We start from the raw sequence: 24,710 nt of genomic DNA on the forward strand, positions 1-24,710 counted from the left end.
TGAAGAGTGTGACTCGACAGATTGCTTGAGGTACGTCATCCAATTGAGGTGGATAAAACATTACTTGAGAACTTCCAAAAAAACACTGGAAATCTGAAGACAAAGTAAGTTGGATACGGCATTATTGGCGCGCACATCCCGAGGGTGCATCCTATATTCGCCAGCCATAACAAACATAGTGACATAACAGACACTGAACGGAAAGATTTGAACTGCAGTTCTCGAGGTGCAGCATAAACGCTCTCAAGTTAGATAAGACCCCGAGATTATATTGTTACTGAAGTTTCAACAACATGTAATATACGACTGGCTACCTACTTGCTCTCGCTAAAGAATTTGCATTTCGTGCTGTGCTGCGCAGTGTGCTGCAGTGGAGCCTAGAAGATAGGGGATCGGCTGCTCCTGCAGCCGCTCAGCGGCTTAAAAGCGAGTGGTGGCGGTTTGCAGGTATGCAACGCAACTCACCGCTCAGCCCCGGGCAGGGTGGATAAAACTGGCGCCAGGAATTTTTATACTCCCGCTGCGAGCCTGGCGTTGTTTCAGCAGCTACCGCCACGGCTGCAGTCCCTAGATGCTGCCCCGGCAAAGCATGTCATGGCCACGTACCACGTTTCCCATCGTGCTGCGGCGTCGTGAGCGATGGGCGCAGATGTTGCTGTTATGTAGCAAAGGTAATTTTCCAGAATTCGTTTGCATTCTCAGCACAGTGTGCCGTCTTTCCGGAAGATTAAAACTGCATTCAGGACGTGGACTGATTCAGGACTTTTGCTCAGTCGATACAAAATTTGCCAGTAAATGTTCGTTTTTTGAACCATCAGACACTGTTAATCTACAGTGAAGTTTCAATACTTACTTTGCTTCAGTCACTAGTGCCGTGAGTAACTGCTGGACGTCGCTTGGCTCGGGTGACGTCTGCATCTCCAAGCTGTAGGATGCATTGTCCGTCTTTCTACTTCTCCCAATATGAATTGATGAAAGCCATCATTTCTCGCATAGTCTGAACTTCTCAGCGCTGGAGGCCTACTCTAGAATTTATCTTCTGTTCTTCGCTTGAAGACTGCGAATGCCCAAATTGGCAGTTGTTTCGTGGAGAGTGTATCGAAATAAAAGGCAAATATAGTTGGTCTATAAAATGAAGAGCGAGCATCTTTATTGTTGGTAGAAGTGGTCTTGCGAGGCCGTTCAAATGCCTCTGAGCGCTATGGGACTTAACTGCTGCGGTCATCAGTCCCCTAGAACTTAGAACTACTTAAACCTAAGTAACCTAAGGACATCACACACATCCATGCCCGAGGCAGGATTCGAACCTGCGACCGTAGCGGCCGCGCGGTTCCAGACTGAAGCGCCTAGGACTGCTCGGCCACAACGGCCGGCTGCGAGGCCGTGAAATATGGCAAAGAATCATTTTAACTTCAAAAATTCCACTGCTGCAGCATACGGTGGTGTATGTTGGTTCTGAATGTACGTTTCTTCCATATGTCACATTAGTTACAGATCATTCAGTCTCTATACTGCTGGTAAACCTTCCAGGATATGAGGTCGTGGTCCAAGAAACTCTTCTGTTGCTGAAGTTCCGTAAAGGACGGCACTGCACATCTTCAAACGCTCTCCTCCGCTGATTCTTGCTGACTGACTGACTAGTCGGACGTCCAAGAGCGACATATAATACTTTAGGAAAGGGGGCGTGTTCGTAGTAGTTATCAAAAACAGACGCTTGAGAGAAAACTCCAAATTCTCTCATCGCCGTCACCAGTAACTGATAGGAAAAGTGTTGTTAAGGCAGTTATCTTGACCTCAGGAATTACCGATAAGGCTGACGGGTTCGAATTACCGAACAGCCACAATCAGAACTAAAGAACAGAAAAGACAAGCCAACGGTTACCGTAATATATGAAACAAAAGCGTGTGCATTATGGAAAAAACAGATGTGTAAAATATGAAATGACAGTAGATATCATAATATAAAAGTCATAAATCATAAACTACAATCCAAAGCATATTGTTCTTAGTAGAGGAAATGTGAGGCTAGTAAAAATGATGTTACATGCAATTGCAGTACATGCTAATCAGAACGATATACATAAAGAAAGGCATTACAACTGTAAGAGCATAAGTGGATGCAAATAAGAAGAGTCTTTGAAATAATAAAATATCCGAAATAGCTTTGTAGGAGGCAACATGTAGAATTTAACACACGATGATGGGTTAGTTTGGTGGGCTACAGATGGCGTCATTTATGAAGTGGTCTTTTGTTTACTCATTACTTAGTCTAGCGCACGGCGGAGTCTCGAAGAGGCCGCCTGATACCTGCACCAAATCGCACAACACGCCACGAAGGAAAAGCTAACATCTCTGCTACATGTCCCAGGGACCACGCACGATTGCCGCACACACTTCGTCAAAATGCCGAATTTCAGAAACACAATTAAGACAGAGCTCTCATATTTGCCGATAGTTTACTTTCCATTCTGACGACTACAGACAACCTTCGTGGTATCTCGATCTACAAATTCACGTGACACGTTCTTCCTTTCGGTATTTTAATGATTTTTGGAAAATCGTCCGAAACATACTGATTACTTTCTTGGATGAGATGCCACTAGCAACCTATCAAAGCAGGTACTCAACACAAAAGCACTCCTAAACAGTCCAGTATTTCTACCATAGCATACCGCAAGTTGGATGCCTTTGTCAGCAAGTCGTAGAGTTCGACCACTCCCTTGGCTTCCACACACCCCTCAGTTGTGTCTGTAGAGTTGTGCTAAGCCGACATTTTGCCGGATTCTTATTGTTAACGATAATGTGTCGTCCCAAGAGTCAGTTGTAAAAGATATACGCGCTATGCCTCTTATATTGGTACGTGTTTATAGCTCATTGTAGCGTGTGGATGATGTCTGGAACTTGAAGACGTTGGATATTTTGAGACACTTCTTTTGAACCAGTCAGAAAATGCGAAAAATTATAAGCTAATGAGCCAAAGGATATCAAGGCCAAGGTAATTGGAAGTATTTAAAATATAGAGGCGTTGATAAATGCTGAAGTTTAAACATGTAGTTAAGATACGATACGACAAGGGAAAAATGGTCGAGGTTAACGGGGAATCTAGGACGTCATTCAGGTGTAAATAATTTTGGTAGTAAAATCTCCTGAGTCGTTAGGTCGCGTCATATTTTTCTTCAGTGCTCGACGTTTCGATCCCTCTGTTTGCATGGTCTTCGGGCTTTTGATAGGTGTTCCTCGATGGCTGAAAGCTGTCGAAAGACAATGTGACGTTCACTCACTAAAGTCAATTTTCCCGCGCCTTTTTTTGAAAAAGTGGAGCTCTTTGTTAAAATCTTTCAGGCTGCTGCTGGTTTACCATCGTTAAATGTGTAGATACTGAAAGGGAGCGGTAATCCGAAGCATTATTGTTAACTGTTTGCAAAATATGAAGCGAACCACTGCTCAGCTTTCCCCTCAATACCATAAATAAATTCTAAAGTGGGATTAACAACGCCACATAGTTTTGTAGAAACAAAGAGCGATAGCAAAATGCGAAGCAGACAACCGGATCAGTCGTCCGAAAACTAGGATCTACAACTTCACTTTAACCGAAATAAACTACCACTAACGTTAGCTACATTTCATTTGCTTCGAAATATACTGACTACGAACGACAGAGTAAATTTCTGGAACCAACTGCAGTATTATTTTCAATCTAACGTGGGAACCCATTAATATGTATTCCGCCGGGAGCGCGAAGCACTTTGCACGGAGAGTCAGGAAAAATAAAATCAGATACAAACGCAAAAGCCAGGCAGCAGTTTACAACGGCACGCTGAAATATTGAGTGCGCGGCACGTCGCCGCTGCTACCGAACAGACGGACAGGTGTGGCGCGCGTACAAATCTCCACTTGCGCCGCGGAGCCGGCGACGGAAACGCAGTCGCGGAATATGTAATTTCAGGAAAAACATGGTTCCGTACCGACGCCGTCATTTGTTTTTCTGGGAGGACCGCGCGGCGCGGAAAGCGGGGCGCAGCGTTATTTAGAGCGACGGTGGCGCCGGCAGGCGGGCACGCCGTGAATCATCGCGTCAGTCCGCCGCTCCGCCGTGGCGTGCAGCCAGCCAGCATTGACGTTAATCAATTTACTGCGCCCGACTAACGAAATTTATGTTCGGGCACAGACAGAGCTCCCTGGACAGATTTGTAACACCGCCAGCTGCGAATCAGACATCTGGCCTGGCAGAGGCAAAACCGAGTGTCGAGGTGCCCGTGTCTTGCAGGTGAAACACCTAGCGAAATAGGAGTCATTAATTTTGTATGCTCTCAATCGGAACAAAATTTAAACTTCCACCTCCACACAATTCCATTTATCATGTCCACGCTGTTTCATCTTTTGTCCACATTACATACACCGAATAGGCATCTACTGTGCACTAGCCAACATAGAACGTTGCTGTCCAAGGCTCTTTCGAAGGAAGAAGTGGTGCGACATAAATGAAAGTTAGTAGGCGTGTTTCTACATCCAAAAGGTGATGCATATTCAAATCCCGCAATAGTCGCATAAGAGTGGCTCGAGAAGCTTACAAAGATGCCATTATTAACACCTTGCAGAGTTTGAACGAGGTAGTTTCCTTGAGACAGAGAAGTTGCTATCCGTGCATCAGCACGGCTTTAGAAAGCATCGCTCCTGCGAAACGCAACTCGCCCTTTTTTCACATGATATCTTGCGAACCATCGATGAAGGGTATCAGACATATTCATCGACTTCCGGAAAGCGTTTGACTCGGTGCTCCACTGCAGACTCCTAACTAAGGAACGAGCATATGGGATTGGTTCCCAAGTACGTGAGTGGCTCGCAGACTTCTTCAGTAATAGAAGCCAGTACGTTGTCCTCGATGGTGAGTGTTCATCGGAGGTGAGGGTATCATCTGGAGTGCCCCAGTGAAGTGTGGTAGGTCCGCTGTTGTATTCTATCTACATAAATGATATTTTGGGTAGGGTGGATAGCAATGTGCGGCTGTTTGCTGATGATGCTGTGGTGTACGGGAAGGTGTCGTCGTTGAGTGACTGTAGAAGGATACAAGATGACTTGGACAGGATTTGTGATTGGTGTAAAGAATGGCAGCTAACTCTAAATTTAGATAAATGTAAATTAATGCAGATGAATAGGAAAAAGAATCCTGTAATGTTTGTATACTCCATTTCTAGTGTAGCGCTTGACACAGTCACATCCATTAAATATTTGGGCGTAACATTGCAGAGCTATATGAAGTGGGACAAGTATGGAATGGCAGTTGTGGGGAAGGCGGATAGTCGTCTTCGGTTCGTTGGTAGAATTTTGGGAAGATGTGGTTCATCTGTGAAAGAGACCGCTTATAAAACACTAATACGACTTCTTCCTGAGTACTGATCGAGCGTTTGGGATCCCTATCAGGTCGGATTGAGGGAGGTCATAAAGCAATTCAGAGGCGGACTGCTAGATTTGTTACTGGTAGGTTTGATCATCACGCGATTGTTACGGAAATGCTTCAGGAACTCGGGTGGGAGTCTCTAGAGGAAAGGAGACGTTCTTTTCATGAATCACTACTGAGGAAATTTAGAGAACCAGCATTTGAGACTGACTGCAGTACAATTTTACTGCCGCCAACTTACACTTCGCGGAAAGACCACAAAGATAAGAGAGATTAGGGCTCGTACAGAGGCATATAGGCAGTCATTTTTCCCTCGTTCCGTTTGGCAGTGGAACAGGGAGAAAAGATGCTTGTTGTGGTACGAGGTACCCTCCGCTACGCACCGTATGGTGGACTGCGGAGTATGTATGTAGATGTAGATGTAGTGTAAGAGGGCTACGACAATCTGGATGTTCCTTCTGCGATACTGCATAAAGAGTTGGCAGGAACGTAGCCACTATACATTATTACTTGCAGTGGCGGTCACGAGAACGTGAGGTCGTGCAAAGACCAAGCTCGAGATGGCCACGTGGCACTACCGAGAGAGACAACCATCGTGCTCAGCATGTGGCTCTGGCGCATCGTACTGCATCTGCAGCAGCAATTTGAGCAGCATTTGGCACCATAGTGACATAAGGAACTGTTACAAATCGGTTACTCCAAGGAAAGCTCCGAGCCAGACGCTCAGTAACGTGATATTCACTGACCTCAAACCACCACCATTTGTGACATCAGTTGTGTCAAGCAAGTGCTCATTGGGGAGAGGGTGTAGGGCTGTTGTGTTTTCTGGTCAAAGTTGGTTCTGCCTCGGTGCCAGTGGTGACCGTGTGTTGGTTAGGAGGAGGTCAGCTGAGAACCTGCAACCAGTGTCTGCGTGATAGATACACTGGACCCAATCACGAGTTACGGTCTGGGATGCGATTTCGTACAACAGAAGGAGCACTGTCGTGGTTATCCCATGCGTCCTGGCCGCAAAACTGTACGTCGGTCTGGCAATTCGAACTGTTGTGCTGCCATTCCTGAACAGCACTCCAGGGGTGCTCGTCTACGTACTACTGTTGTAACCCAAAATGCTCTGCAGAGCGTCGACATGTTGGCTTGGTCTGGTTGATCAACAGATCATCTCAAATTGAGGACATATGAGACATCATCGGACAACTTCAGCATCATCCACAAGTAGCATTAACAGTACTGACCAAGAGCAACAGGTGTGGCACTCCATCCCACAAACTAACATCCGACACCCGTACAAAGCAGGCCGGTGTGGCCGAGCGGTTCTAGGCGCTTCAGTCTGGAACCGCACGACCGTTACGGTCGCAGGTTAGAATCCTGCCTCGGACGTAGATGTGTGTGATGTCCTTAGGTTAGTTAGGTTTCAGTAGTTCTAAGTTCTAGGGGACTGATGACCTCCGATGTTGTCCCATAGTGCTCAGAGCCATTTGAACCTTAAAATTGTTCTGTGAAACAACAAATTGTTTTCAACATGCAACAAGGTAGTTCACAATGTCTTGGTTCCTCACTCATGCATGTCTCTGTGTGCACCCATAATGGCACGGATTACGTCCTGTGGGTCCCAAGATACAGAAGTGTGAAGTGATTATATCGAACTACTCGCAAATGCCTTCCACACATTGCCTACGTTGGTGTCTGGAGAACGCAACCTGTTTCTGTAACTATGCCAGGCCCGAATAATTCTTCATGACGGTGATCCCCATCCATACTACGTACGAAAGTCTCGTTGCACTTGATGATGGTTTGCATATACCTTGCGCCTTTATTTGTATCAACGAGGCTACACAGTAAGCTTCCTCTATGTACTCCATTTTCTTCATCAAATCTTCGGCACCTGGAAAATAACAAAAAATATCGTTAGTTATCGTGTTTCGTTTTGATCATCTACATCACTTTCTAATATAGTTTCGTAAATGTTAAAGTCTAAAGTTGAGTAGGTAATTTATGGACAAACTGTACATTCAGATGATGAAGAATATAGGGAAGACTGATGTGCCAGTCAAATGCAAGAAAATGTAATTCTTATTTATGCAATGAATAAACTGACATTTTATGTACATAACTTTGCATAACTGAACCACGTCTGGGAACAACGTTTATGCCTTTCAGAGGTGTGTTGTGGTATATGGGTTCAATAGATTGTGTTGCGATGCCTCCTTATAAGGTTGTAAATGTAGCCGCTGTCGTAGGTTCTGCAAGTAGCAAATATTACAAAAAATGTATCAGAAGACCAACGGTTAATTTTAAAATGCAGCACACTGAAAACTTTCGACGCCCATGTTTCTGGACTTCACTTTGCTATTTCTGATTGATATACGTGTCCTTCTCCGTCATTCCTGAATGATTGTGTGATAGTGATGAAAACTCCGTGTCTATCTAATCCACTCCTATTTCGTGACTATTGACTAAACCAGGGCTTAACAACTGGCCGGTTTTGAGCACGAGTACTCGAGTCTGCTCAGGCACCTGCTCGCGAGCAGGTGCAAGGTCGTGGAGTAGGGCGGGAGGGGAGGGAGGGGAAATGCGCGCGCACGTTTAATAGGGCCGCAGCGTGCCTATTGAAATCGCGCCGACTGTGTAACGTTTAAAGCACTACGATCAGCTCTAACAGCCATTTCGCTGGTTAACAATCATGTCAAGTCGCCGTTGTGTAACCCCAACTATGCTTTCGCAGTTGGGAAGAATTGTATCTGTTTACAGAAAAAGATGGTGTTTGCAAAATATTTAGTATGTCACAAAACGCTGAATTCTTTTAGGAAATTTAATTTGCAGCGACATTATATGTCGTACCACGTGAAAGACTACGGAAGTGGAAAATGTGATGGACCAGATCGTGCACAGGAAGTTATTAAACTTAAAAGAAAGCTATCCGAAGAAGATCTGGACGACGAAGAAAAATCAACTGAGGCAGCTCTCAGAGTGAGTTAGAAAATTGCTTTGCTTTTAGCAAAATCCCTGCGCCCCTTCATTGATGGCGATTTAATAAAAGAATATTTGGTAGTTGCAGCGGAACATTTGTGTCCATCTCAAGTTGAACAGTTTCGATTTGTGCCATTATCTAACATGACCATTATGCGTCGCATACAGGACATGGCAGACGACGTCCAGAGCCAGCTTGCTAATATCTGTAAAGATTTTATGGCTTATTCTCTAGCTCTGGACAATAGTGTTGATATCACTGGAACAGCGTAGCTTGCCATATTTATTAGAGATGTTAAAAGAGATCTTCATGTGAGGGAGGAGCTCCTCGATGTAGTAGCCATGAAGAACACTACAACCGGAGGTGATATTTTAAGTAGTATTGAAGAAAGTATTGAAAATATAGGATTGTCGTGGAATTCTTTAGTTTCAGTGTCTACAGACGGTGCACCAGCGATTACAGGGAAAAAATCAGGTTTCGTTGCGCTGTTGAAGGAGAAAATGCAAAAACTGACCGTGCCGAATGAAATATGGGGCGTTTACTGTGTGATCCACCAGGAAAACTTATGTGCAAAGAGTATCACTCTAAAAAATGTGATGAGTGTTGTTGTTCGTACAACCAATTATAGAAGGAAGCATGGGCTACAACACAGGCAATTTAGAAGCTTTCTTGAAGACGTTGAAAATCAGTGTGGTAGCCTGCCTCATTACAGCGAGGTCCGCTGTCTTAGTCGTGGCGAATTATTAAATCGAGTTTTTTGCTTATTAGATGAGATAAATATGTTCATGGAAATAAATAACATGTGTGTTTCTGAATTGAAAGAGCCTTCATGGAAATGTGATCTCGCATTCTTAGCAGATTTAACTAGTCATCTGAATGCTTTGACATTTCACTACAAGGTAAAGATCTGCCAATTACTCATTTCATAGATCAAGTACGAGCTTTTAAAATGAAATTGACACTTTGGGTGAGTCAGCTGGAAACAGGAAATCTAGCTCATTTTCCTAAATTATCATCCATGCAAGATGTTCACAAAGACTGTGAACGTTATTCACATTGTTTAGTTGCTCTTAAGGAAGAATTTGATCAACGCTTTCAAGATCTGACAGCACTAGACAGTGATTTTGATCTGTTCTCCTCTCCATATTCAGCGAATATTGAAGAGATTCGTCCTGAGCCGCAACTAGAAATTATTGACCCGCAGTGTGACAGAGAATACAGAGACAAATTTCAGAACAAGAAAAACATTTTGGAATTCTACAGACACTTCCCTCAGGATAGATTTCCTCGTTTGCACAAACTGGCGGCTACAATAATATCAATGTTCGGTTCCACGTATGTTTGTGAACAACTGTTCTCTGCAATGAAATGTAACAAGACGCACCTGAGAAACGCATTGTCTGATCGAAATTTAAACTGCACGCTGCGCCTAAGATGCACAAGAACAATTACTCCGAACATAGACGCAATTATAAAGGGCAAAAAGTACAAGATAACCAGAATCCCACACTTCAGTGACACCTTTTATTGTGTAATAGTTCACAAATTAATACGAATGTAGAGGCATACAGTAAGCTAATAAAATTATGTGGCAAGTGTACATTCTCCTTTATTTGTTTCATTTGTCGCAGTAATAATTCGTGAGTGATATCCCTGCAGGAGGCCGCGGATTTACATTGACTGGCGGCAGCTGTTGTGTGCACCACGTGACTCTCCCCACTCTCCGCTCTGGTCCGGTAGTGTGGGTAGCGTGCTCGCGCTGCTCCGTGCTCGCGCCTTGCTGCTCACAGCTTGCTCCGCGAGCACGTATGTTGTGAAGCCCTGGACTAAACCTTTCAATCTGACATAGCCAATCAACCAAAACACAGACTAAACCTCAACCGTAAAAGAATATGGAGACGTCTAATAACGGGTATATAAACAGAAAGTTCACATTAGATTAAAACTACTGATTTTAAGAGCTGTAGAATTTAATGGAGTTTTATGAAGCTCTGTATGAATGTCACCTACATTATGTCTCCCCAGAAGTTGTATTACGCCATAAAAATGCAAACCACAAAAATCACTTCTGCTTAATTCCCTAACAAGAACCATCTACCGACTTAACAGACCACCTATCCACTCAGTTGAACTCCCGCATGTGTTTCGCACGCCTTTCATATTCCTCTCTAACAACTTTTCTTTCCTTTTTATTCACTCCAGCACACAATACTGTTTCTCAACTCCCACAACCATTAAACCGTGAACTCTTCCCGACCTTCACACCTTCTAACTAACTTGATTCATTCTTCTAATAATCCCCTTGCTTCTTCCCCTTTTCTTCTATCGTACACATTCTCTCGTATTCACCAATTCGCTCTCCTAATTCTCGAATTCCTCTTAACATTTATGCCTTCTGTAAGTCCTGCTCAATCCTCATCTTCTTTTCCTACATCAAGTTTCCTTTCCTCACTTTCTCTCTGTTTCCTTCTGCCTCAGCATAACTTCCATGCTACTTACTCTCAACTAGGCCACTACAATAAAAACTTCGAATTTATATGACAACACACCTCCTGTATTACTCACACTTCACATTGCAACAGTTCCAATTCACCTTTACTTCCTGAAGTAATTCATTGTTGATATATTCGTCCTTATTTACTGCAGTTCAGCGTCGCATTTTACAGTTTTATGTTTCTACAGCAATGTCTCTAAGGGAGAGTAACGATTGGTTTCTTCTTTATACGATTGAAGTCAAACATTCTCTTCCAATACAAAACAGTAGATATTTTGTATTATATTACTTTAATGCCAACAATTGTACCGCTCCGAAACAACCTAGCAAGCAATAACAATAACCAGAATTCCAGCAAATTAGCTGAGGGCACGCAGAGTCAGAAATCTTAAACGGAATTTCACCGTGCTCTCCTCAGTGTCCAAGTGTTGTTAAACAATGGATATTAACTGTTTTCTTCATATTTGAAAGGTTTAATCGCAATTCCCTCATAACGTACTTCCAAACACTAACTAATCCACAAAGATATGTGTGATATTAGCAGGTATCAAGTTAGAAAATTACTGTGATAGACAAAGACAATATTGAGGCATCCAAAGATTTATTTCGAACACAAACATCAATTTTCGTGCACCATCCCTATTTATTCTTACTTATGTAACTACCTAGCCAGCAGTAAAAATTGCAAGAAGTTAGATAAAAAGTCCCACAAGCAACTGAAGCTTCAAACCTGAACATCGGGACAGATAACAAGAAACCGCCGTATATCACCTCAGTCTGGTTGTGGTCTATTTTGTTTTATTTTATTTTATTGAGTCATCAATCTTCTTCTAGTTTGATGCCTGCCACGAATTTATCTCCTGTGCCAGTTTCTTCATCTTACATTAGCAATTGCAAGCTACATCCTCAATTATTTGCTGGATGTATCCCAGTCTCTCTCTCTTTCTCTACAGTTTTTATCCTCTACAATTCCCTCTAGTACCATGGAAGGTATTCCGTGATGTCCTATCAACTGTCTCTTTTTCTAGTCAGTGTTTCCGTGTATTCCTTTCCTCTCTGATTTTCCGGAGAATTTCTTCATTCCTTACCTTACCAGCCTACAAATTTTCAACATTGTTTTGTAGCACCACATCTCAAATGCTTTGATTTTCTTCTTTTCCGCTTTTTCGACAGTCGATATTTCGCTACTACACAATGCTGTGCTCCAAACGTAGCTTCTAAAAAATTTCTTCTTCGAATTAAGGTCTATGTTTGATACAACTAAACTTCTCTTGGCTAGGAGTGTTCTTTTGGCCAATGCTAGTCTGCTTTTTATGTCCACATTGCTTTGTCCGTCATCGATTATTTTGCTGTCTAGGTAGTAGAATTCTGAAAAGTCATCTACGTCGTGATCAACTAATCTTGATGTTAAGTTTCTATCTGTACTCGTAGCTGCAATTTCTCATTACTTTCGTCTTTCTTTGATTTATTCTCAACACACATTCTGTATTCTTTAAACTTTTCGCTCCATTCAACAGATCCCGTAATTCTTCCTCACTTTCACTGAGGATAGCAATGTCAGCAGCGTATCTTATCTTTGATACCGTTTCACCTTGAATTTTAATTCCACTCTTGAACCCATCTTTTATTTCCGTCGTTGCTTCTTCGATGTATTAACTGAACAGTATGGTGAGAGACTACATTCCTGTCTTATACCCTTTGTAATCCGAGAACTTCGTGCTTGGTCATCCACTGTTTTTGTTCCCTTTCAGCTCTTGTACATATTGCATGTTACCCGTCTTTTCCTATAGCTTACCCCTATTTTTCTCAGAATATCTAACATCATCCACCGTATGACATTGTCTAATTCTTTTTGCAGGTCAACAAATCCTATGAACATGTCTCGATTTTTCTTTAGTCTTGCATCCACTATCAGACGCAACGTCAGAACTGCTTTTCTGCTGCCTTTACATTTTCTAAAGCCAAACTGATCGTTACCTGACACATTCTCACTATTCTTCTGTATATTATTCCCGCCAGCAACTTGGATGCTTGAGATGTTAATCTGACTGTGCGATAATCCTGGCATTTGTCGACTCTTGCAATTTTCGTAACTGTGTGTGTGTGATGTTTTCCCGAATGTCAGATGGTATATCGCTACACTTATACATTTTACAGACCAATGTGAATAATCGTTTTTATGCCGCTTCCCCAATGATTTTAGGAACTCTGGTGGAAAGTTATATTTCCCTTCTGTCTTATATGATCTTAAGTCTTCTAAAGCTCTTTTAAACACTGATTCTAATAGTGGATCCCCCATCTCTTCTATAGCGCCCCCTGGTTCTTCTCTTATCAATTCATCAGACAACTCTTCCTCTCATAGAGGCCGTCAATGAACACTTTCCACCGATCGGTTCTCTCCTCTGCATTTAACACTGAAATTTCCATTCTCACTCTTAGTGTTCTCACACTTCCTTTTAATTTGTCCCAAGGTTGACTTGACTTTTCTACACGCTGAGTAAGTCCTTGTGACATTTATTTATTTTTCGGTTCCTGCAGATTTTTATGCAACCATTTAGCTTTCGGTACACCGCTCTTCCTATTTATTTCATTCCTAAATTACTTTTATTTCTGTATCCCAGTATTTGGCTGAACATTTTTGTATTTCTTTCTATCGTGGATCAGCTGTAATATTTATTCAGTCATCCATGACTCTTCACTGTTACCTTCTTGGTGTCTATATTCTTTAATACTTGAGTGATTGCCCTATTCAGAGATGTCCATTCCTCTTCAGCTGAACTGCCCACTGAGTTATTCCTTATCGCATTATCTGTAGCCTCAGAGAAATTTACGCCTATCTCTTCATTCCTTAGTACTTCCGCATCCCACTTCTTTGAACATTGGTTCTTCCTCACTAGTCTCTCACACATCAGCCTGCTGCTCATCAATAATAAATTGTGATCTGAGTATATATCTGCTTCTGGGTGCGCCTTACAATCCTGTATTTGATTTCGGAATTTCTGCCTGACCATGACGTAATCTAACTGAAGTTATCCTGTACCTCTCGGCCTTTTCCATGTATACCTCCTCCACTTGTGATTGTTGAACATAGTATTTGGTATTACTAGCTGAAATCTTTATACAGAACTCAGTTTTTCTCATCTCGCACCTAATACCAAGCCCATATTCTCCTGTAACACTATTTTCTACTACTTCCCTTACAACCGCATTCCAATCCCCGATGACTATTTGATTTTTATCTCCCTTTCCATACTGAATTTCCAGTTCAGTATCCTCATATACCTTCCTATCTCTTTACCTTCGGCTTGAGACGTCAGCACATGTACTTGAACTACCGTTGTCGATGTTCGTTTACTGTCGATTGTAACGATCACTAAACCGTTTACAGTAACTTACTCTCTGCCCTACCTTCCTAAATAATCCTATTCCTGTTATACCATTTTCTGCTACCTTTGATATTACCCTAACGTCAACTGACCAGAAATCCTTGTCTTCTTTCCTTTTCACTTCACTGACCGACACTACATCTAGATTTCGCCTCAGCGTTTCCCTCTTCAGAATTTCAAACTTCCCTGCCACATTCAAACTTCCATCCAGTACGAAATATAAAACAAATTTTTGTCAAATGCAGAAAGGATATGACCTACAAGGTCAGAAGATGATTTCTGTTGCAACAACAGGAAAATTACTTACGTTGAAAAATTAATCGGCAGCCAACAAGACGAAAATTTCTGGTGCCTTTTGCTGAAAATGTTCCAGATAATGCGTTTAATAGTTAGTGTGTTAATGGACGGTACTTTTTTCAAAAAACATCTGTAAACTGCTTTAGTATCTTTTGACTGTGTGTATTTGCAATATAGTAGTTACCCCACTCTAATAACTAATATTTTATGGCAAAGATGTTACTCATTAGTGTTTATGATGATAAAGAATGTTACTATCGTAGAGTAGTTAAGTAGGTTAGAAAACAATTTTGCTACTAGATGTATCACTAGTGTTACCTTCATCCTGGCTACTAGAGTAACATCTTTGTAGTCTTTGATCTCTGAATTGTTTACTGTAAGTTCTGGACATGTAATGACAGCGTGTTGGTTCTCTTCAGTTAGTTCTTCTTCACACAATGTTCGAAATGAACGATACTTTTATATCTTTGACATTTAGGATTGGCTATAGATTAATTTTTCTATTGTTACAACTGAACTAAACTTGTAACCTTGTAGGACATTTCCTTTTTTTTCTTTTTTTTTTTTTTTTGAATTGCGTACAGGGCTGTGAACATGGGTTTCCAACAAAACCGGTCGGAATAAAATGTAAATAAAGTCAGCATTTGTTTTTCATGCATTTAATAATTTACAAGCTGGTAACAGCCTTAACAAGATGTTTGATATTTTGTTAGTTGGCAGGCACTGGTCTGGAGTCGTGCAGACACTGAAATCCCCGCACCAAATTACCGCAACATGACGCTAGAGGGACCAAAACAAAATGACTCCTCTAGCGTAGCGCTAAGTTACTGCGACATGCTAATTAAAACCTCATGATTAACCATCGTAGATGGTTAAGTGATCACCGAATGATGACAGCTGTCTTTCCAGTGGCGATATTTATTCAGTAGAGTCTGTATGATTGACGAATTGATTACCTTGAAACGTAGACCGGCTTTCAGCACTCACTATCGCATGAGGTGTGGGAGTGGGCAGCCCCTCCCCGTCCACCTCTCCCACTGCTCCCATAATATGCTAGTGGTGTTGCGCTTCACACTGCCTCGCCGACACGTCTTAGTTCGATACGTCGATAATCACAGGCACACGAGAGCAGCCGCCAACATGTATGTCAACTGTGACATGAGCCCACACTTGCGGTGCGGCGTCTTTTCCGCGCAGTTGGAGAGGCAGAGTGGATGCAAAGGTTCCCAGCGAAAGTGTTGACTACTTCCGACCGGGAGTTTTACTTCTCCAGGAGGGATACGCGAATTCCCTCGGTAGGTCGTGCCATTTCTTTGACGTCACTCTATCCCCTGTCCTTCGGTCCAAGAGTTCCACTGGCAGTTCACTTTGCGTTTGTGAGCACCGTACAACGTTAATGAGTTACATTGCTTGTATGGATGAAATGTCAACATGCTTAACTTTCAGCTTTTCTATCTACACAGTTGCTATGCTCCTTTCATTTTCCGTATTTAAATGGAAGGAACTTTGTGGTTTTTCTACAATATGCTAATCTCCTTTGAGTCTCTCCAAACTTTTCGGTCTGCAAGATTTCATAAATTGAGAGAATATTCAGATGCAGAGTTTTTCATGTTTATTATTTGGTCTTGCATGATGGTTTAGTAACCAACAGCAAATGCAGTGATCTAGTATTGGCACCCCAATCGTCATTAGAAATTTACTTGTAACTTATAGCTTCTTTCAAATCCGGCAATGCATGGTTAATGTTGCATTGCAGTTCGAAAGCACACTATAGGCCCCTCTGGAGCTGCCAAGGTCCTTCGAAGATCGGAGGAAGGCAAAGGAGACTTTTTTAAACCATATCACATCCAAATTGAACCAATGAGGTGCTCAACTCAACCTATATGTGGAAAACCAGTTGCCCTTACCAGTTACTTTTCTTGCTGATTCAAGGCATGCTGCTTCGGCATTGCAGGTCCGCAACTGTGTGACTCCTTTTTTTAGTCATCAGCCTTCCGGCTGTTTTGATGCGGCCCGCGGCGAATCCTTCTGCTATACCAAACTCTTCATCTCAGAAAAGCACTTGCAACCTACCTCCTCAATTATTTGCTGGATGTATTCCAGGCTCTCTCTTCCCCTACAGCTTTTACCCTCTACCGCTCCCTCTAGTACCATGAAAGTTATTCCGTGATATCTTAACCGATGTCCTACCAGCCTGTTCCTTCATCTTGTCAGTGTTTTCCATATATTCCCTTCCTCTCCGATTCTCTGGGGAACTTCCATATTCCTTGCCTTATCAGATCACCTAATTTTCAACATTCTACTGTAGCACCACATCTCAGATGCTTCGATTCTCTTCTTTGCCGATTTTTCCATAGTTTATGTCCCACTACCTTAAATGCTGTTCTCCAAATGCACATGCTCAGAAATTTCCTCCTCGAATTAAGGCCTATGTTTGATACTAGTGTACTTCTCTTGACCAGGATTGGTCCTCTTTGTATTTGTCCCCCTTACCCCTTCTGTTATGGTTTTTTCCCTGTCCATGTATTGTAATTCCTTAAATTCATCTATTTCGTGATCAGCAATCCACATGTTAAGTTTGTAGCTATTCTCAGTTCCGCTACCACTCATTGCTTTCGTCATCCTTGGATTAACTCTCGATCTATATTCTTTACTCACTGAACAGTTCATGCTATTCAGTGTTTCTTCACTTTCACTGAGGATATCAAAATCATCAGCATATATTATTACCTATATCCTCCACCATGATTTGAATTCCACTCCTGAACGTTTCTTTTTATTTCCTCTACCCGCTTCTTCGAAGTGTGGATTGAACAGTAAGTGAGAAAGTCTACAGCCTTGTGTTGCACCCTTTTTAATTCGAGCACTTCGTTCTTGATCTGTATAATACTGAGGAAAATTTGATTTTTTTTTTTATTTGTACACATCAGTTGCACGAATATTCAGTTTATGCTATAGCGTTGAAAACAGCTTTTATTTGCGAATTACTTTTCATGCCGATTCAAGCCATGCTGCTTCGGCGTACATGTCCACAACTTATAATATTGAGGATTTTTTTTATTTGTCCGTCTTAGTTCCATAATATACAATTTATTGCTACAGTGGTAAACGCGTTTGGGCTTACTCGCCCATTCTCAAACCACACATATCGTTATTAACTGTAAGTAGCTATACAAGATAGTGCCAAAAGATACGAATATCTTTGTACAAGAAACTCAAAACTGTGAGCAAAAAATACTCTCACTGATAAGACAGCCTGTGTATCTACTGATACACCTGAACGACGCTGGTAACACAAAACATCTGACAGTGTCGCTCAGCGGTAACAGTAGACACATAAGGTCTCTTATCAGTGACAGTATTTATTACTTACAGTTTGCCTTTCTTGTACAAAACTCTTCGTGCCTTTTGGCATCATGCTGTATATTAAGCTAATAACGATTAATAAGAAGGCATGTGGTTTGAGAGGTTTCTGAATGGGCGAGTCAGTACGAAACCGGTAACCATTGCAACAATAAATTGTATATACTTGCAACTGAGACTGGCAAACTAAAAAACATTAGTCAAATTTTCCTCCATTACTTTTCTTCTTGTACGTCATTACCTACTTATGCGTCGCTTAGGCGAAACTGGTCATATTGTTACACGGCACGTTTCCATATTTTGAGAAAATGGTGCCACTGTAGCTAGTTAAAATTAAAAAAAATTATATTTTAGCATTAAAATATGCCTCTAAATAGTCCTTTATTGCAACTGTTTTCAGTCCTCTTATGATCATCAGGTATACTGTGTACTAAGGGAGAGCAAAGGTGAAGTGCTTTTTATATTTATGCTGTTATTATCTAGCAATTTTTGTTGATTGAGCCATAGTTTAGTGTAATAATTCTCACACATTGTGGTTAATACTATGACGATGATGTCTCATACTCAGAAGAGCATAGGGGACGATGCGGGAAGCCCGCACCGCCGTACTAGGCAAGGTCCTAGCGGAGGTGATTTGCCATTGCCTTCCTCCGACCGTAATGGGGACGAATGATGATGATGAAGACGAGACAACAACACCCAGGGAAAATCACTGACCCCACCGGGAATCGAACCCGGGACCCCGTGCGCGGGAAGCGAGAACATTTTGTCAGCCCACCTATTACAGCTTCAGTATGACTAATCCATCAGTTACTGAATTAGAAACTGACTGTTACATTTACATACATTTAAATATACTTGTGTGCACTCCATCTACATTAAAACTGGAATGTCTTGTATCCTTCAAATGCCGCTGTGAACCATAAGCAATTTGCATCCAAAACATGAGACAGAATCGTTTCACATAGACTACAGTGCGTAAGTGAAAGCCGCTACTCATTTTCTCACAATTGCTACCAGTATGAATGTTGATTAACGAACAGATAGAGAAAGTGTATGAGGATATTGAAAGGGTAATGCAGTATGTAAAGGGGGACGAAAATCTAATAGTCATGGGCGACTGGAATGCAGTTGTAGGGGAAGGAGCAGAAGAAAAGGTTACAGGAGAATATTGGCTTGGGACAAGGAATGAAAGAGGAGAAAGACTAATTGAGTTCTGTAACAAGTTTCAGCTAGTAACAGCGAATACCCTGTTCAAGAATCACAAGAGGAGGAGGTATACTTGGAAAAGGCCGGGAGATAAGAGAAGATTTCAATTAGATTACATCATGATCAGACAGAGATTCCGAAATCAGATACTGGATTGTAAGGCGTACCCAGGAGCAGATATAGACTCAGATGACAATATAGTAGTGATGAAGAGTAGGCTGAAGTTCAAGACATTAGTCAGGAAGAATCAATGCGCAAACAAGTGGGATACGGAAGTACTAAGGAATGACGAAATACGTTTGAAGTTCTCTAACGCTATAGATACAGCAATAAGGAATAGCGCAGTAGGCAGTACAGTTGAAGAGGAATGAACATCTCTAAAAAGGGCCATCACAGAAGCTGGAAAGGAAAACATAGGTACAAAGAAGGTAGCTGCGAAGAAACCATGGGTAACAGAAGAAATACTTCAGTTGATTGATGAAAGGAGGAAGTACAAACATGTTCCGGGAAAATCAGGAATACAGAAATACAAGTCGCTGAGGAATGAAATAAATGGGAAGTGCAGGGAAGCTAAGACGAAATGGCTGCAGGAAAAATGTGAAGACATCGAAAAAGATATGATTGTCGGAAGGACAGACTCAGCATACAGGAAAGTCAAAACAACCTTCGGTGACATTAAAAGCAACGGTGGTAACATTAAGAGTGCAACGGGAATTCCACTGTTAAATGCAGAGGAGAGAGCAGATAGGTGGAAAGAATACATTGAAAGCCTCTATGATGGTGAAGATTTGTCTGATGTGATAGAAGAAGAAATAGGAGTCGATTTAGAAGAGATAGGGGATCCAGTATTAGAATCGGAATTTAAAAGAGCTTTGGAGGACTTACGGTCAAATAAGGCAGATGGGATAGATAATATTCCATCAGAATTTCTAAAATCATTGGGGGAAGTAGCAACAAAACGACTATTCACGTTGGTGTGCAGAATATATGAGTCTGGCGACATACCATCTGACTTTCGGAAAAGCATCATCCACACAATTCCGAAGACAGCAAGATCTGACAAGTGCGAGAATTTTCGCACAATCAGCTTAACAGCTCATGCATCGAAGCTGCTTACAAGAATAATATACAGAAGAATGGAAAAGAAAATTGAGAATGCGCTAGGTGACGATCCGTTTGGCCTTAGGAAAAGTAAAGGGACGAGAGAGGCAATTCTGACGTTACGTCTAATAATGGAAGCAAGGCTAAAGAAAAATCAGGACATTTTCATAGGATTTGTCGACCTGGAAAAAGCGTTCGACGATATAAAATGGTGCAAGCTGTTCGAGATTCTGAAAAAAGTAGGGGTAACCTATAGGGAGAGATGGGTCATATAGAATATGTACAACAACCAAGTGGGAATAATAAGAGTGGACGATCAAGAACGAAGTGCTCGTATTAAGAAGGGTGTAAGACAAGGCTATAGCCTTTCGCCCCTACTCTTCAATCTGTACATCGAGGAAGCAATGATGGAAATAAAATAAAGGTTCAGGAGTGTAATTAAAATACAAGGTGAAAGGATATCAATGATACGATTCGCTGATGACATTGCTATCCTGAATGAAAGTGAAGAAGAATTAAATGATCTGCTGAACGGAATGAACAGTCTAATGAGTACACAGTATGGTTTGAGAGTAAATCGGAGAAAGACGAAGGTAATGAGAAGTAGTAGAAATGAGAACAGCGAGAAACTTAACATCAGGATGGATGGTCACGAAGTCAATGAAGTTAAGGAATTCTGCTACCTAGGCAGTACAATAACCAATGACGGACGGAGCAAGTAGGACATCAAAAGCAGACTCGCTATGGCAAAAAAGGCATTTCTGGCCAAGAGAAGTCAACTAATATCAAATACCGGCCTTAATTTGAGGAAGAAATTTCTGAGGATGTACGTCTGGAGTACAGCATTGTATGGTAGTGAAACATGGACTGTGGGAAAACCGGAACAGAAGAGAATCGAAGCATTTGAGATGTGGTGCTATAGACGAATGTTGAAAATTAGGTGGACTGATAAGGTAAGAAATGAGGAGGTTCTATGCAGAATCGGAGAGGAAAGGAATATGTGGCAAACACTGATAAGGAGAAGGGTCAGGATGATAGGACATCGAGCTGTAGAGGGCAAAAACTGTAGAGGAAGACAGAGATTGGAATGCGTCAAGCAAATAACTGAGGACGTAGGTTGCATGTGCTACTCTGAGATGAAGAGGTTAGCACAGGAAAGGAATTCGTGGCGGGCCGCATCAAACCAGTCAGCAGACTGATGACCAAAAAAAAAAAAAAAAGAAAAAAAATTAATGGTGTAGTGATACACGTTTTATGCTACTGCATGCAACGTATAGATCGTAAAGCTTTTAAACACGAATCTCATAAAAGCTCATAGTTTCATATGACACACATGTATAATCGTAAAAACATTGGTCACTACAACCATAGTGTAAACATGTATGTATGCAGGCTATTTATATCATCTTTCGTTTGTATTGTAAACCCTAACTAAACTGCAGTTTGCCTTGAAAATGGCGGGGTGTTCTCCCGCCGAAATATCGGCGGTCGCTGAAAGTGTTACCTGGCTGAATTCCCGCAGTTTGCCTTGAAAATGGCGGGGTGTTCTCCCGCCAAAATATCGGCGGTCGCTGAAAGTGTTACCTGGCTGAATTCCCGGAAGTTATTTGAAAGGGCAATACAATTGGCTGCCACCTCTGGAGTCAATTCGCAGAAAGCCTACCAACGGGGAGATGAAGGTCAATAGCCTACTGGCCATCAGCTATGCTTTTGTGATCCCACGCCAGGGCCATCTTTGCACTGATCTAACATAGACATGATCTCCCATGACACAGACTCCTGGAAAAACCGTTTTACAACCTGGGAGTCGACTGAGAAGGTTTACATTTTAGTAGAAGGAACTATTGTGCTCAAATTTAGAAGGTTGACTTTTTCTCCAGAAAGCACCGGACCTGAGATAAGCACCTCAAAGGCTTAGTGGGTCCCGCTGTTTTGGGCCTTTGAAAACGTAAGACACTGCTAAATGTAATGACTCTGCAAAAAGTAAATGTTGACACAATGTAAGCACCGCCAGCATCGGGTAACGTAAATAAACTGCAGGTTAGAGAGAGAAACAAGACAGTAACAATGAATACCACCTCCTGTTTTATGCGGAAGACGGTAGGATGAAATTTTTTATTGGTTGACCAGCTAGATGAAGGGAACTGGAGTTCTATAAGGAGTATTTACACTAGTCGACACTCAGAAGATCCAGAGTCAAGCAAGTCTTAATTTAATAAGAGATGCATATCGTGGGTATGCAAGGTTTCCTTTTAATTATCATTCGACCGGAAATCACTACTTCATCTTCGTGAGTCTATATCGCCAGGCTTCCGCTCTTAGATCCGCCATCGGTTCCTCCATCCTGCCACGCCACCGGAACTGGTTTATAGAAAAATTTCTGCTGATCTGCACTTAGCTGCTGGCGAGGGTCGTTGATTCCACCAGTTATTAGTTCTCCAGCCAACCTCCATTTGCAATACTACGGTGAGATCGAGCCGCAATTGTGAGGTGATGTGTAGGTGCATCAAAGTGATTTTATAGCAATTCCATTTCTTCAAGCTCACTCTGACTAATTTTTTTTAATACCAATAAACAGTCCACATTCAATACTGACCGTAGACGTGATGTATTCCCTTCTGTAGTGCTATCTGTTTTCAAATAACATCACAAACATTATTGGGCACTTTGTGATTACAATTAATTCACTTGCACAATTACTAGCATCCTTCGCCGTAATACCTACGTCAGACATTCCAAGGTCTTATTATATTAACGTTGCAACTGTTTATCATTTGTTTTGTCGCTAATTTTATCGGAATATATCAAAGTAATTGCTATTTGTGTCTCATTCAATAGTCAAAAATCCTCCTATTCATTATTTCAGAAAGCACATTCATATAATTGCGACACCTGTTAGGTTTATCTTTTAGTTGCAAAACCAAGCCTCCTTGCAGTAGGGATGAGATTCAGAAGTTGCGCAGTAATATTGTGCATAAGAAAAGTTTTGAAATCTATTGCGCTGCCTGGAAATACTGCTCCATCTGTGGCAATATTTGTAATATTCTAGCCAGTATCTTGCTTGCAGCAGTTTATGCATATCTCTGTGCATGGTGTTAATTATTACCGATGTTTTGAAAAAAAGACAAGACGAAAAACCGTTCTCATTAGAATGCATCGAAATGTACATATAAACCATTGCCGGTATTTTGGGATGTTAGGGCATATGAGTACGAAAAGAGAAGTGTTTAGAATGGATTGTATATTTGTTGCTCAGAAAATACAAGGAAAGTTATCCTACAGCCACGAAGAAAGACGTCTTAAAAGAAATTAATTAATGGAAAGTTATGTATAAAAGGGGATATAGGCTAGGTATTTATGTATGTGGATTTATTATGTGCATATACATGATATACAACTCTTTAATGCATGTGTGAATGTTACTGCTTGAAATTTTTCCATAATTATGTCTCAAATAATATGAGGTAAAATTGAACTTGTACACTTAAAGTATTCGAAAGAACTGTCAGTAACAAGGAATGATACCATAATAGATAAGCGATGACTTTGTGAAATTGCGTCCCTCGTCCTATTTTGATCTTGAGGATTTGGGAGGCTACAGAAATTTATTTACATAGGTAGAGACAAAATCGCAAAACTGCCATTATGACATCAGTGAGTTCGTCTGTTTTGAGATGTCATGCCGGAGAACTAAATTTTATAGGTGGTGCGAAAAATGTATATCTCAGTGAATTGATGGTTATCACTCGGTAGCTGTTATAGGTACATTACTTTGATACTTAAAACCATAGAAGAAACATTAGTTAAACTGTAATTGCAAAAGCTATGGCACTGTCTCTCTCCGATAAGCCATATAGCTAAAAGAGATGGGACTTCATTTCTAGAAGAGCATGAAAATGTTGTAATGAATAAAATCTTTGTACTTCAAATGCCACGGGGTAGGGGGGTAGGGGGGGGGTCACCTTATGCCTGTGTATGGGGACAACCACTTCCAGTGATATATGTGTTGCTACACCTTCAATACACAGAAAGTAATGATAATCCGTTTACCTGTTCAACCTCAGTTCTCTCAATAAGTTTGATCCTCTTTGACCAATTTTTCATCTACTTTGTTTCTACTTGAAGTGAAGTAGCACATTCCGAGCCACGATATTATTGACTAGTCGATGGAAAACCCCGAAAATATTACATAATACTGTTGTGTCATAATATTGCCCTTCTAGGGGTCCTTAAGCAGCGAGAGAGAGTGCATTTTTTGCTGAGGATAGCGCGTCTACGTGACCGGTGACATATAAGCTGGGGTGGTAGGAGGCCAGCTCGCCCGGGCGGTACGTTACGCGTGCGTGTTGCGTCATGCGAGCCTATATAAGCGGCTCTGCCAGACCTTCTGAGAAGCCCGACGGTAGTTCGTCTCATACAAAGGACCTCAGTTATTCTGCCTTCGGTACGTCACTGCGTTTCTCGTAGTACTCAGCTGCACAGGGTAGATAC

The sequence above is a fragment of the Schistocerca nitens genome, chromosome 8, assembly GCF_023898315.1.
Source record: "Schistocerca nitens isolate TAMUIC-IGC-003100 chromosome 8, iqSchNite1.1, whole genome shotgun sequence".
NCBI classification, from domain to species: domain Eukaryota; kingdom Metazoa; phylum Arthropoda; class Insecta; order Orthoptera; family Acrididae; genus Schistocerca; species Schistocerca nitens.